The sequence below is a fragment of the Triticum aestivum genome, chromosome 4A, assembly GCF_018294505.1.
Source record: "Triticum aestivum cultivar Chinese Spring chromosome 4A, IWGSC CS RefSeq v2.1, whole genome shotgun sequence".
NCBI lineage: Eukaryota > Viridiplantae > Streptophyta > Magnoliopsida > Poales > Poaceae > Triticum > Triticum aestivum.
In genome coordinates, this window is record NC_057803.1 from 409,488,684 (window position 1) to 409,500,803 (window position 12,120).

The window sequence follows — 12,120 nt, forward strand, 5'->3', positions numbered from 1 at the left end:
TATCCGAACCCAAGAAAGTAGATGAAGCTTTTATGGAACCTGAATGGATTCAAGCTATGCAAGAAGAGCTTCATCAGTCGAGCTCAACAATGTATGGGAGCTACTCAAATGTCCTGATCCATGCAAGCACATTATTATTGGCACCAAATGGATCTACCGCAACAAACAAGATGAACATGGACAAGTCATCAGAAACAAAGCTCGTCTCGTTGCTCAAGGTTACACACAAGTAGAGGGAATTGACTTTGATGAAACCTTTATTCCTGTGGCTAGGCTTGAAGTCATTCGTATACTGCTAGCCTATGCTAACCACAACAACATTCTTCTGTACCAAGTGTATGTGAAGAGTGCCTACCTCCATGACAAAATTGAAGAAGAAGTGTATGTTGCTCAACCACTTGGTTTTGAAGAACCAAAGCATCCTGATATGGTCTACAAACTCAACAAGGCACTGTATGGCCTGAAACAAGCACCTCATGCTTGGTATGACACACTCAAAGAATTCCTGAAGAGCAAAGGCTTCAAATCTAGTTCTCTAGATCCCAGTCTCTTCACGAAGACATATGATGGAGAACTGTCCGTATGCCAAATCTATGTGGATGACATTATCTTTGGCTGCACTGATAAGAGATACAGTGATGAGTTTGGGCATATGATGCAAGAACAATATCAGATGTCCATAATGGGAGAGCTGAAATTCTCTCTTGGTCTTCAAATCTGTCAACAAAAAATGGAAAATACCTCAAAGATTGCCTGAAGAAGTTTGGAATGCAAGGATGCAAAGGGTACACAACGCCAATGCCAACCAAAGGTCAATTGGGCTTCGACGACAATGGTAAATAATTTGATCAAAAGGTATACCACTCCATGATTGGTTCTTTATTGTACTTATGTGCATCTAGGCCAGATATAATGCTTAGCATTTGCATGTGTTCCTGATTCCATGCGGCACCAAAAGGAATCGCATCACCTCACGGTGAAGCAAATACTTCGATATTTGGCTCACACCCCAACACTACAATTATGGTATCCAAAGGGCTCAGAGTTTGATATAGTTGGATTCTCAGATGCTGATTAAGCCAGGGACAAGGTTGATCACAAGTCTACATCAGGCACTTGTCACTTTCTTGGACGATCTCTTGTCTGTTGGTCTTCAAAGAAGGAGAACGATGTATCACTCTCCATTCTTGAGGCTGAATATATTGCTGCTGGATCTTGCTGTGCTCAACTTCTCTGGATGAAACAAACCCTCAAGCACTATGGCATAATTGTGAAGACCTCTACCGCGACAATGAGAGCGCCATCAAGATTTCTCACAATCCGGTTCAGCACTTGAAGACAAAGCACATTCAGATCCGTGATCATTTTGTCAGAGATCATGTGTTGAAGGAAGACATTGATATCATTTGCGTCAACACAGAAGAGAAATTTGAAGATATCTTCAGGAAGCCCTTGGATGAGAAAAGTTTTTGCAAGCTGCGGTGTGAGCTAAATATCTTAGACTCCTCGAGTGTCCTGTGAATGGACAAACATCCTAACGCTTATGCATATTAATGACTTAGGTGCACAACACACAAAGTAACATATATCTTCAATTCATGAATACTTACCCTCTGAGGTTGAATACATTAATGCGGAATTTGACTTCGGAGTGCCACGATAATTGTGCGGAATATCTGAGTCTAATACTTCTTATACGGTGGGTAATGCCACCACCAATATTTCTTGAAGAGTTTTGTTCGGCGTCATGTTGCATTATATTCAAAGTTGGTTTGTCTTCAACATTGGTTTGTCTTCATGATTTATGTTCACAATGTTGGGTTGGTTCTTTTGCTACTTTATACTTATAGTTTTATATGTTCTGTCCTCTACATCATTCACTTATAGCTATGTAATGCCCCAAGACCGGAGCTTCAGATGCCTTCCATGATTTCCGGGTTTTCGTTGTGTGATTTGTTTGGTTCGTTGCATTCATCATTGCTTCATGTGCATTGCATCATGTCATCATGTCTTTAATCTTTCCAGCTCAACTAAATAAATCATATGGATCTTCGGTCCATTTAAACCGAGGGAATTCACGTGGTGATTCTCTTTACAACATATATCCCAATATTAGGGAGCTATAATAAATACTCCACTATTTCGGAATTCACCTTAACATACTTGCAATTTAATTCCCATGCCCATTCTATCTCAAGTTCTTCCTCAAACTTTCCCAACAATTCTTGTCATTTCTTATCGAAGCTCCTCTAAAATCTCAGTCCATTTAGAGTCCTTTTGAATGGGTTTCAAAATTCAAACACGTTGAACTAAATTCAACATATGCGAATCTTTTTTCTCCAAAAATCCTCTTGCCATTTTATTTAAATTCATACACATTTTTGTGAGTCCGGGAAAATAGCCCCCTTGCACAAATCCTTTCCCTAACCTTCCTTTTCTTTTCTTCTCTCTAATTCTTTTCTTTTAAAAGAAAGATGAGGGAGAGATAGAGCATCAGCCAGGACGGCCCATCCTTCCCCCACAGTCTCCCTCTCCACTGGGCCGGCCCGTTCCACCGGCCCACCTAGCCTTAACCCTAGTCGCCTAGCTCCCTCACCCCTCGCTGCCTACCCCTCGGTCCATCTCGCGCCGCCAGGGGCAGAGCGCATGCGCTCACGCCCGATCTCCATCTCCTTCCCTCTCTTCGCTCGTGCACAAGGCCGCAACTCCCAGCGCCCGGCCTCCCGTGCCAAAACTCGTAGAGCCGGAGCTTCCCCGAGCGCCTCCTCCTTGCTGCCTCGCCTGTCGCTAGTAGGAGCTCCTCAAGCACCGCCCGCCCTCAGCAGCCTCCTCCCCTCTCCTCCCCACGCCTTTCCGAGCGCCATGGCCGCCGCCCGCTCCCTGCAGTCGCTCCCGTCCAACCTGCGCCGGCGACTTCCTCCTCCAGTCATTGCCGGCGAGCAAGCCACAACCTGAGCGCTCTTCGCCATGTAGGCATCCCCATCCTAAACCCTCCTCGTCGCTTGCATCTTCTCCGGCAGCGTCGCCGCGCCCGCATGCCTCTGGCGAAGCTTCGAAGGCCCCATCGTCGTCCTGTTCAACTCGCACCAACGGGGACCGGATCCCCTCATCAGATCCGGTGGTCCCCGCTGTTTCCCGTGCCTGCAGGTCCCATCTCACCGAACCCCCCCATTAGCAGCGCCGCCTCACCCTGCTGCCATGTCCTGCCACTGCCGCTGCTTTCACTGCTTCACATGCTGGCAAGCTCGAAGGCCGTCCCCGGAGAACTTATCTATGACAAGTTCGTGTACCCACGCTGTGTGTTTTCTGCTGCCAAGTACCATGACTACAGCCGGTGTGCGTTTTTTTGTCAAGTCCGACTACGACAAATGACTACACGACGAGACACCAAGTACCACTACACCCGGAGACCTTGGACCCGTCAAGTCCAACAACGATTGTGCACAACTACCATCACCCCCAAGAACATCAGATGCGTCAAGTTCATTTTCGAAAAGTGTACCACTACCGCCGTCTTCGGAATTGCTAAGAACGACAAGTACCTTGACGCCTAATACGTCTCCGTCGTACCTATAATTTTTGATTGTTCCATGCCAATATTATTCAACTTTCATATACTTTTTGGCAACTTTTTATATTATTTTTGGGACTAACATATTGATCCAGTGGCCAGTGCCAGTTCCTGTCTGTTGCATGTTTTTGGTTTCGCAAAATATCCATATCAAACAGAGTCCAAACGGGATAAAAATGGATGGAGCCTATTTTTGGAAAATATGGAAAATTCGGAAGGAAAATCAATGCAAACCAGTGCCCGAGGTGGTCACGAGGCAGGGGGGCGCCCCCCCCTTAGGGCGCGCCCCCTACCCTCATGAGCCCACCGTAAGGCGGTTGACGCTCTTCTTTTGCCGCAAGAAAGCTAACATTCGTAAAAAAATCATGGCGAAGGTTTCAGGCCAATCGGAGTTACGGATCTCCATATATATACGAAACGGTGAAACAGAGCCAGAAGAGAACACAGAACCAGAGAGAAACAAAGAGATATATCCAATCTCGGAGGGGATCTCACCCCTACCATGCCATGGAGGCCAAGGACCAGAGGGGAAACCCTTCTCCCGTCTAGGGAGGAGGTCAAGGAAGAAGAGGAAGAAGGGGGCCCCTCTCCCCCTCTCCTCCGGTGGTGCCCGAACGCCGCCATGGCCATCATCATCATCACCGTGATGTTCACCAACACCTCCGCCATCTTCACCAACATCTCCATCACCTTCCCCCCTCTATCTACAGCGGTCCACTCTCCCGCAACCCGCTGTACCCTCTACTTGAACATGGTGCTTTATGCTTCATATTATTATCCAATGATGTGTTGCCATCCTATGATGTATGAGTAGATTTTCGTTGTCCTGCCGGTGGTTGATGAATTGCTATGATTGATTTATTTCCTTGTGGTTATGTTGCTGTCCTTTGGTGCCCATCATATGAGCGCGCGCGTGGATCACACCATAGGGTTAGTTGTATGTTGATAGGACTATGTATTGGAGGGCAAGAGTGACAGAAGCTTCAACCTAGCATAGAAATTGATGCATACGGGATTGAAGGGGGACCAATATATCTTAATGCTATGGTTGGGTTTTACCTTAATGAACATTAGTAGTTGCAGATGCTTGCTAATAGTTCCAATCATAAGTGCATAGAATTCCAAGTAAGGGATGACATGCTAGCAGTGGCCTCTCCCACATAATACTTGCTATCGGTATAGTGAAGTAGTCAATTGCTTAAGGGGCAATTTCGCAACTCCTACCACCACATTTCCACACTCGCTATATTTACTTTATTGTTTCTTTATCTAAACAGCCCCTAGTTTTATTTTCATGCTCTTTACTTATCTTGCAAACCTATCCAACAACACCTACAAAGTACTTCTAGTTTCATACTTGTTCTTGGTAAAGCGAACGTCAAGCGTGCGTAGAGTTGTATCAGTGGTCGATAGAACTTGAGGGAATATTTGTTCTACCTTTAGCTCCTCATTGGGTTCGACACTCTTACTTATCAAAAACTATTGCGATCCCCTATACTTGTGGGTTATCAAGACCTTTTTCTGGCGCCGTTGCTGGGGAGCAATAGCGTAGGGTGAATATTCTTGTGTGTGCTTGTTTGCTTTATCACTAAGTAATTTTTATTTGCTGTTCTTAGTTGTTTTCTACCTTTAGTTATGGGTAGGAAACGCAAAATACCAAAAAAATTAGTTGTACCTACTGAACCAATGGTTGAAGAACCACTCAAAATCTATCACACTGCTGAAGCTTTTTACTTGGATCATCTTCGATCCCTTTGTGCTCGTGCCGAAACCCCAACTAGCTTAGTTGAGGGCAAATCTTTAGATGAGCATGCTTGTTATGTGCGACACCGTATATCTGAAAAAGGGAAACTATTATGGGGTCAAATTCAACGTTTGCAATGCCATGCTTGGAATTTATGTGAAATATATGATTTTACTTGTTGTTATGAAAACCCTAAGAAACACCTTCCCTATCAATGTGAGTTTAGTAATAATGGAATCGTATCTTCGTATGCTAAGGGTGTTTATAATTACTATGATGTTCAACAAATTGAAGAATTTGTTGCTTTTAAGGGTGCTTCTGAAATTGCTTCTTTGATTGAAAAGTATGATGCTACTCTTCACAAATCTGAAAATTTTGCCATACTTGAATATTGTTATGAGAATTATGCTTCTAATGCTTATGTTAAACTATATATTGAGGACTACTCCGCTGTCCAAGAAGAGATTAATATTTTGCAGGAGTCTATGGAAGAAAAAATTGATGAAACTGTGAGCTCATTGGATGAAAAAGATGAGGAGGAGAGCGAAGAACAAAAGAAGGAAGAGAGGATTGATCACCCGTGCCCACCTTCTAATGATAGTTACTCTTCAACTCATACATTGTTTAATTCCCCTTCGTGCTTACCGAAGGATGATTGCTATGATGACTGTTATGATCCCATTGATTCTCTTGAAATATCCCTTTTTGATGATGCTTGTGGCCAAGATGCCAATATCAATTATGCTTATGGAGATGAACTTGCTATAGTTCCTTATGTTAAACAGGAAATTGTTGCTATTGCACCCACGCATGATAGTCCTATTATCTTTTTGAATTCTCCAAACTACACTATATCGGAGAAGTTTGCACTTATTAAGGATTACATTGATGGGTTGCCTTTTACCGTTGCACATGATGATTTTGATGAATATAATATGCATGTTCTTGCTACTCCTACTTGCAATTATTATGAGAGAGGAACTATATCTCCACCTCTCTATGTTTCCAATATGATAAAATTGCAAGAAACTGTTTATACTATGCATTGGCCTTTACTTTGTCTGCATGAATTATTCTGTTATGACATGCCGATGCATAGGAAGAGAGTTAGACTTCGTCATTACATGATATATGTTACCATGTGCTCACCACTAAATTACAAATCATTGTTAATTAACATTGGCTTTGATATACCTTCGGATCCGGGTGGATCCATTACTTGAGCACTATATGCCTAGCTTAATGGCTTTAAAGAAAGCGCTGCCAGGGAGACAACCCAGAAGTTTTAGAGAGTCATTTATTTCTGTTGAGTGCTTTTATATACTTTAAAAACAATAAAAATAAAGAGGGGAACCCAAAACTTTTTCAAAAAGGAAAGCGAAAGTGAGAAAGACAAGCATTGTTGAAGTGGGAGCTAGCCTTGAACTTTGTTCATGCTCATGGAAACTTTGTGAATCTTGATTACAGAAAATTTTCAACAAAAATAATTATCCCCTTGTATAATTCCATTGTATTATAAAAATAATGTGCCAAGGTTTCAATTTAGGATGTTTAAATTTGCTTGATGGTTTGTACGGTGCAGGACAGAAACTTTGGCTGTAGTGCGCGATTTTACATTTTTAGTTGGAACGTCAAATGGTTATGATTCGTTTTGCACTGTCTTCCTCTACAAATTTTTTATTTTTCCTAATTTGTGTAGAATTTTTCAAGTATCATAAGTATGGTGAATGTTCAGATTGCTACAGACTGTTCTGTTTTAGACAGATTCTGTTTTTGATGCATAGTTTGCTTGTTTTGATGAAACTATCAATTTATATCAGTGGATTAAGCCATGAAAAAGTTATATTAAAGTAGACAAAATTCAAAAACAAAATATGAATTGGTTTGCAACAGTACTTAGAGTAGTGATTTGCTTTATTATACTAACGGATCTTACCGAGTTTTCTGTTGAAGTTTTGTGTGGATGAAGTGTTCGATGATCGAGAAGGTCTCGATGTGAGAAGAAGGAAGAGAGGCAAGAGCTCAAGTTTGGGGATGCCTGAGGCACCCCAAGTAAATATTAAAGGATACTCAAGCGTCTAAGCTTGGGGATGCTGGGAAGGCATCCCCTCTTTCTTCAACAAGTATCAGTATGTTTTCGGATTCGTTTCGTTCATGCGATATGTGCAATCTTGGAGCGTCTTTGCTTTAGTTTTCATGTTTCTTTTTTGCACCATGCTGGTATGAGATAGTCCTTGGTTGAATTATAGAATGCTCTTTGCACTTCACTTATATTATTTGGGTATGGCTTTATAGAATGCTTCATGTGCTTCACTTATATCATTTGAAGTTTGGATTGCCTGTTTCTCTTCACTTAGACAACCGCCATTTTGTAGAATGCTCTTTTGCTTCACTTATACTTGTTAGAGCGTGGGCATATCTTTTGTAGAAAGAATTAAACTCTCTTGCTTCACTTATATCTATTTAGAGAGATGACAGGAACTGGTCATTCACATGGTTAGTCATAAAATCCTACATAAACTTGTAGATCGCTGAATATTATATGTTTGATTCCTTGCAATAGTTTTGCGATATAAAGGTGGTGATATTAGAGTCGTTCTAGTTGAGTAATTGTGAAATTGAGAAATACTTGTGTTGAGGTTTGTGATTCCTGTAGCATGCACGTATGGTGAACCGTTATGTAACGAAGTCGGAGCATGATTTATTTATTGATTGTCTTCCTTATGAGTGCGGCCGGGGACGAGCGATGGTCTTTTCCTACCAATCTACCCCCCTAGGAGCATGCGCATAGTACTTTGTTTCGATGACTAATAGATTTTGGCAATAAGTATGTGAGTTCTTTATGACTAATGTTGAGTCCATGGATTATACGCACTGTCACCCTTCCACCATTGCTAGCCTCTCTAGTACCGCGCAACTTTCGCCGGTACCATAAACCCACCATATACCTTCCTCAAAACAGCCAGTGCATACCTACCTACCATGGCATTTCCATATCCATTCCGAGATATATTGCCATGCAACTTCCATTAGCATCATATACATGACTTGAGCATCATTGCCATATTGCTTTGCATGATCGTAAGATAGCTAGCATGATGTTTTCAAGGCTTGTCCGTTTTTTGATGTCATCGCTACGCTAGATCATTGCACATCTCGGTACACCACCAGAGGCATTCATATAGAGTCATATCTTTGTTCTAGTATCGAGTTGTAATATAGAGTTGTAAGTAAATAAAAGTGTGATGATCATCATTATTAGAGCATTGCCCCAGTGAGGAAAGGATGATGGAGACTATGATTCCCCCATAAGTCAGGATGAGACTCCGGACTTTACAAAAAATAAAAGAGGCCAAAGAAGCCCACCCAAAAAATATAAAAAATATATAAAGAAAACGAAAAAATGAGAGAAAAAGAGAGAAGGGGCAGTGCTACTATCCTTTTTCCACACTTGTGCTTCAAAGTAGCACCATGTTCTTCATATAGAGAGTCTCTTGAGTTATCACTTTCATATACTAGTGGGAATTTTCATTATAGAACTTGGCTTGTATATTCCGATGATGGGCTTCCTTAAATGCCCGAGGTCTTCATGAGCAAGCAAGTTGGATGCACACCCACTTAGTTTCAGTTAGAGCTTTCATACACTTATAGCTCTAGTGCATGTGTTGCGTGGCAATCCCTACTCACTCACATTGATATCTATTGATGGGCATCTCCATAGCCCGTTGATACGCCTAGTTGATGTGAGACTATCTTCTCCTTTTTGTCTTCTCCACCATCGTATTCTACTCCACCTATAGTGCTATGTCCATGGCTCACGCTCATGTATTGCGTGAAAGTTGAAAAGGTTTGAGAATGTCAAAAGTATGAAACAATTGCTTGGCTTGTCCTTGGGGTTGTGCATGATGTGAATACTTTGTGTGGTGAAGATGGAGCATAGCCAGACTATATGATTTTGTAGGGATGAGCTTTCTTTGGCTATGTTATTTCGATAAGACATAATTGCTTGGTTGGTATGCTTGAAATATTATTGTATTTATGTCAAAGGATAGATTATTGCTTTGAATCACTCGTGTCTTAATATTCATGCCATTATTAGACATATGATCAAGATTATGCTAGGTAGCATTCCACATCAAAAATTATCTTTTTTTATCATTTACCTACACGAGGACGAGCAGGAATTAAGCTTGGGGATGCTGATACGTCTCCGTCGTATCTATAATTTTTGATTGTTCCATGCTAATATTATTCAACTTTCATATACTTTTTGGCAACTTTTTATATTATTTTTGGGACTAACATATTGATCCAGTGCCCAGTGCCAGTTCTTGTCTGTTGCATGTTTTTGGTTTCACAGAATATCCATATCAAACGGAGTCGAAATGGGATAAAACAGACGGAGCTTATTTTTGGAAAATATGGAAAATTCAGAAGGAAAATCAACGCGAACCAGTGCCCGAGGTGGTCACAAGGCAGGGGGGCGCCCCCCTCTTAGGCGCGCCCCTACCCTCGTGAGCCCACCGTAAGGCGGTTGACGCTCTTCTTTTGCCGCAAGAAAGCTAATATTTAGAAAAAAATCACGGCGAAGGTTTCAGGCCAATCGGAGTTACGGATCTCCATATATATACGAAACGGTGAAACAGAGCCAGAAGAGAACGCAGAACCAGAGAGAAACAGAGAGATAGATCCAATCTCGGAGGGGCTCTCGCCCCTGCCATGCCATGGAGGCCAAGGACCAGAGGAGAAACCCTTCTCCTGTCTAGGGAGGAGGTCAAGGAAGAAGAGGAAGAAGGGGGCCCCTCTCCCCCTCTCCTCCGGTGGCGCCCGAACGCCGCCGTGGCCATCATCATCATCACCGCGTTCTTCACCAACGCCTCCGCCATCTTCATCAACATCTCCATCACCTTCCCCGCTCTATCTACAATGGTCCACTCTCCCGCAACCCGCTATACCCTCTACTTGAACATGGTGCTTTATGCTTCATATTATTATCCAATGATGTGTTGCCATCCTATGATGTCTGAGTAGATTTTCGTTGTCCTGTCGGTGGTTGATGAATTGCTATGATTGATTTAATTTGCTTGTGGTTATGTTGCTGTCCTTTGGTGCCCATCATATGAGCGCGCGCATGGATCACACCATAGGGTTAGTTGTATGTTGATAGGACTATGTATTGGAGGGCAAGAGTGACAGAAGCTTCAACTTAGCATAGAAATTGATGCATACGGGATTGAAGGGGGACCAATATATCTTAATGCTATGGTTGGGTTTTACCTTAGTGAACATTAGTAGTTGCGGATGCTTGCTAATAGTTCCAATCATAAGTGCATAGAATTCCATGTAAGGGATGACACGCTAGCAGTGGCCTCTCCCACATAATACTTGCTATCGGTCTAGTAAAGTAGTCAATTGCTTAAGGGGCAATTTCGCAACTCCTACCACCACTTTTCCACACTCGCTATATTTAATTTATTGTTTCTTTATCTAAACAGCCCCTACTTTTTATTTACGTAACCTTTATTATCTTGCAAACCTATCCAAAAACACCTACAAATTACTTCTAGTTTCATACTTGTTCTAGGTAAAGCGAACGTCAAGCGTGCATAGAGTTGTATCGGTGGTCGATAGAACTTGAGGGAATATTTGTTCTAACTTTAGATCCTCGTTGGGTTCGACACTCTTACTTATCGAAAACTGTTCCGATCCCCTATACTTGTGGGTTATCAACCCCCGATGCATAGAACAACTATCATCGCAAGAACGAGACTGGCTAGTTCGATGACCCCAAGTACCTCTTCGAAATGACCGAGTACCACTACCGCCGACCCTCGAAGACCCCATGGATGTCAAGTTCCTCGTTGTGACCCCGAACACCTATGGAGTGTGTACAACTACGAAGCGAGAACAACTACTTCCACTACGAACTTCCTGAGAACGTCTACTTCCTCTACTTTGCACCGAATGAGAACTGTCCCGCTTGCACGCTTTGAAGGTATAACCCCGAGATGAACGCCCGTGAACGAATGCATGTGTTGTATGAGATGCTTGTTTGGATGTTGTATCCGCCCGTGGGAATTAGTTGGTCCCTCGTTTGACACCGCCGTCAACCCGTGGGAACCCGGGAACCGGGAGCACCCCACCATCTCTTGCGTGTTCCAGCATCCGCACAGTTGTCTTTTGCATCGGTATCTCAATCGAGTTATCAGAACCGGAATGTTTCCTTGGCACCATTTCCGTGGCACCCCTTTTGTTCCGCCATGATGACAAATGCTTCATAATATGCTCATGTGAACATTTTCATAAAATTGCATACCTTGCACATGTCATCCGCATCATGATAATAACTTTTAAAATGTTTAAAATTGTTGTTTGCATTAAACTGCTAAATGCATATGGGGATTTACCAGAATTGTTGTTTGTTCTTCCCGGCCTCATTTAAATTGCCTGACTGTGTATTTTACTTATGCCTCACCTCTTGCCATTTTTAGTAACATTTAATATTGTTGGGTACCTAATCGGGAGTGAACTAAATAATGGAATGTGGTGTTTTGTCAATATGCATCCCAATGCATATTGAGCTCCAATTCTTGTAGTTTTGCTTGTGCATTTTGCCATGCCATGCCTCATTAAACCGTACATGCATCATACTTGATTGTGCATCATGCCATGTTTATGCTTGGTTGTTTACCATGTTGTTTGCTTCTTTCCGGTGTTGCTTCTTTAGGTTAGTTTTGATAACGTTGCGTTTGTGAGGATCTGTTCGACTTCGCCCGTTTGTCTTCTTACTGTTGCCATACTTGTC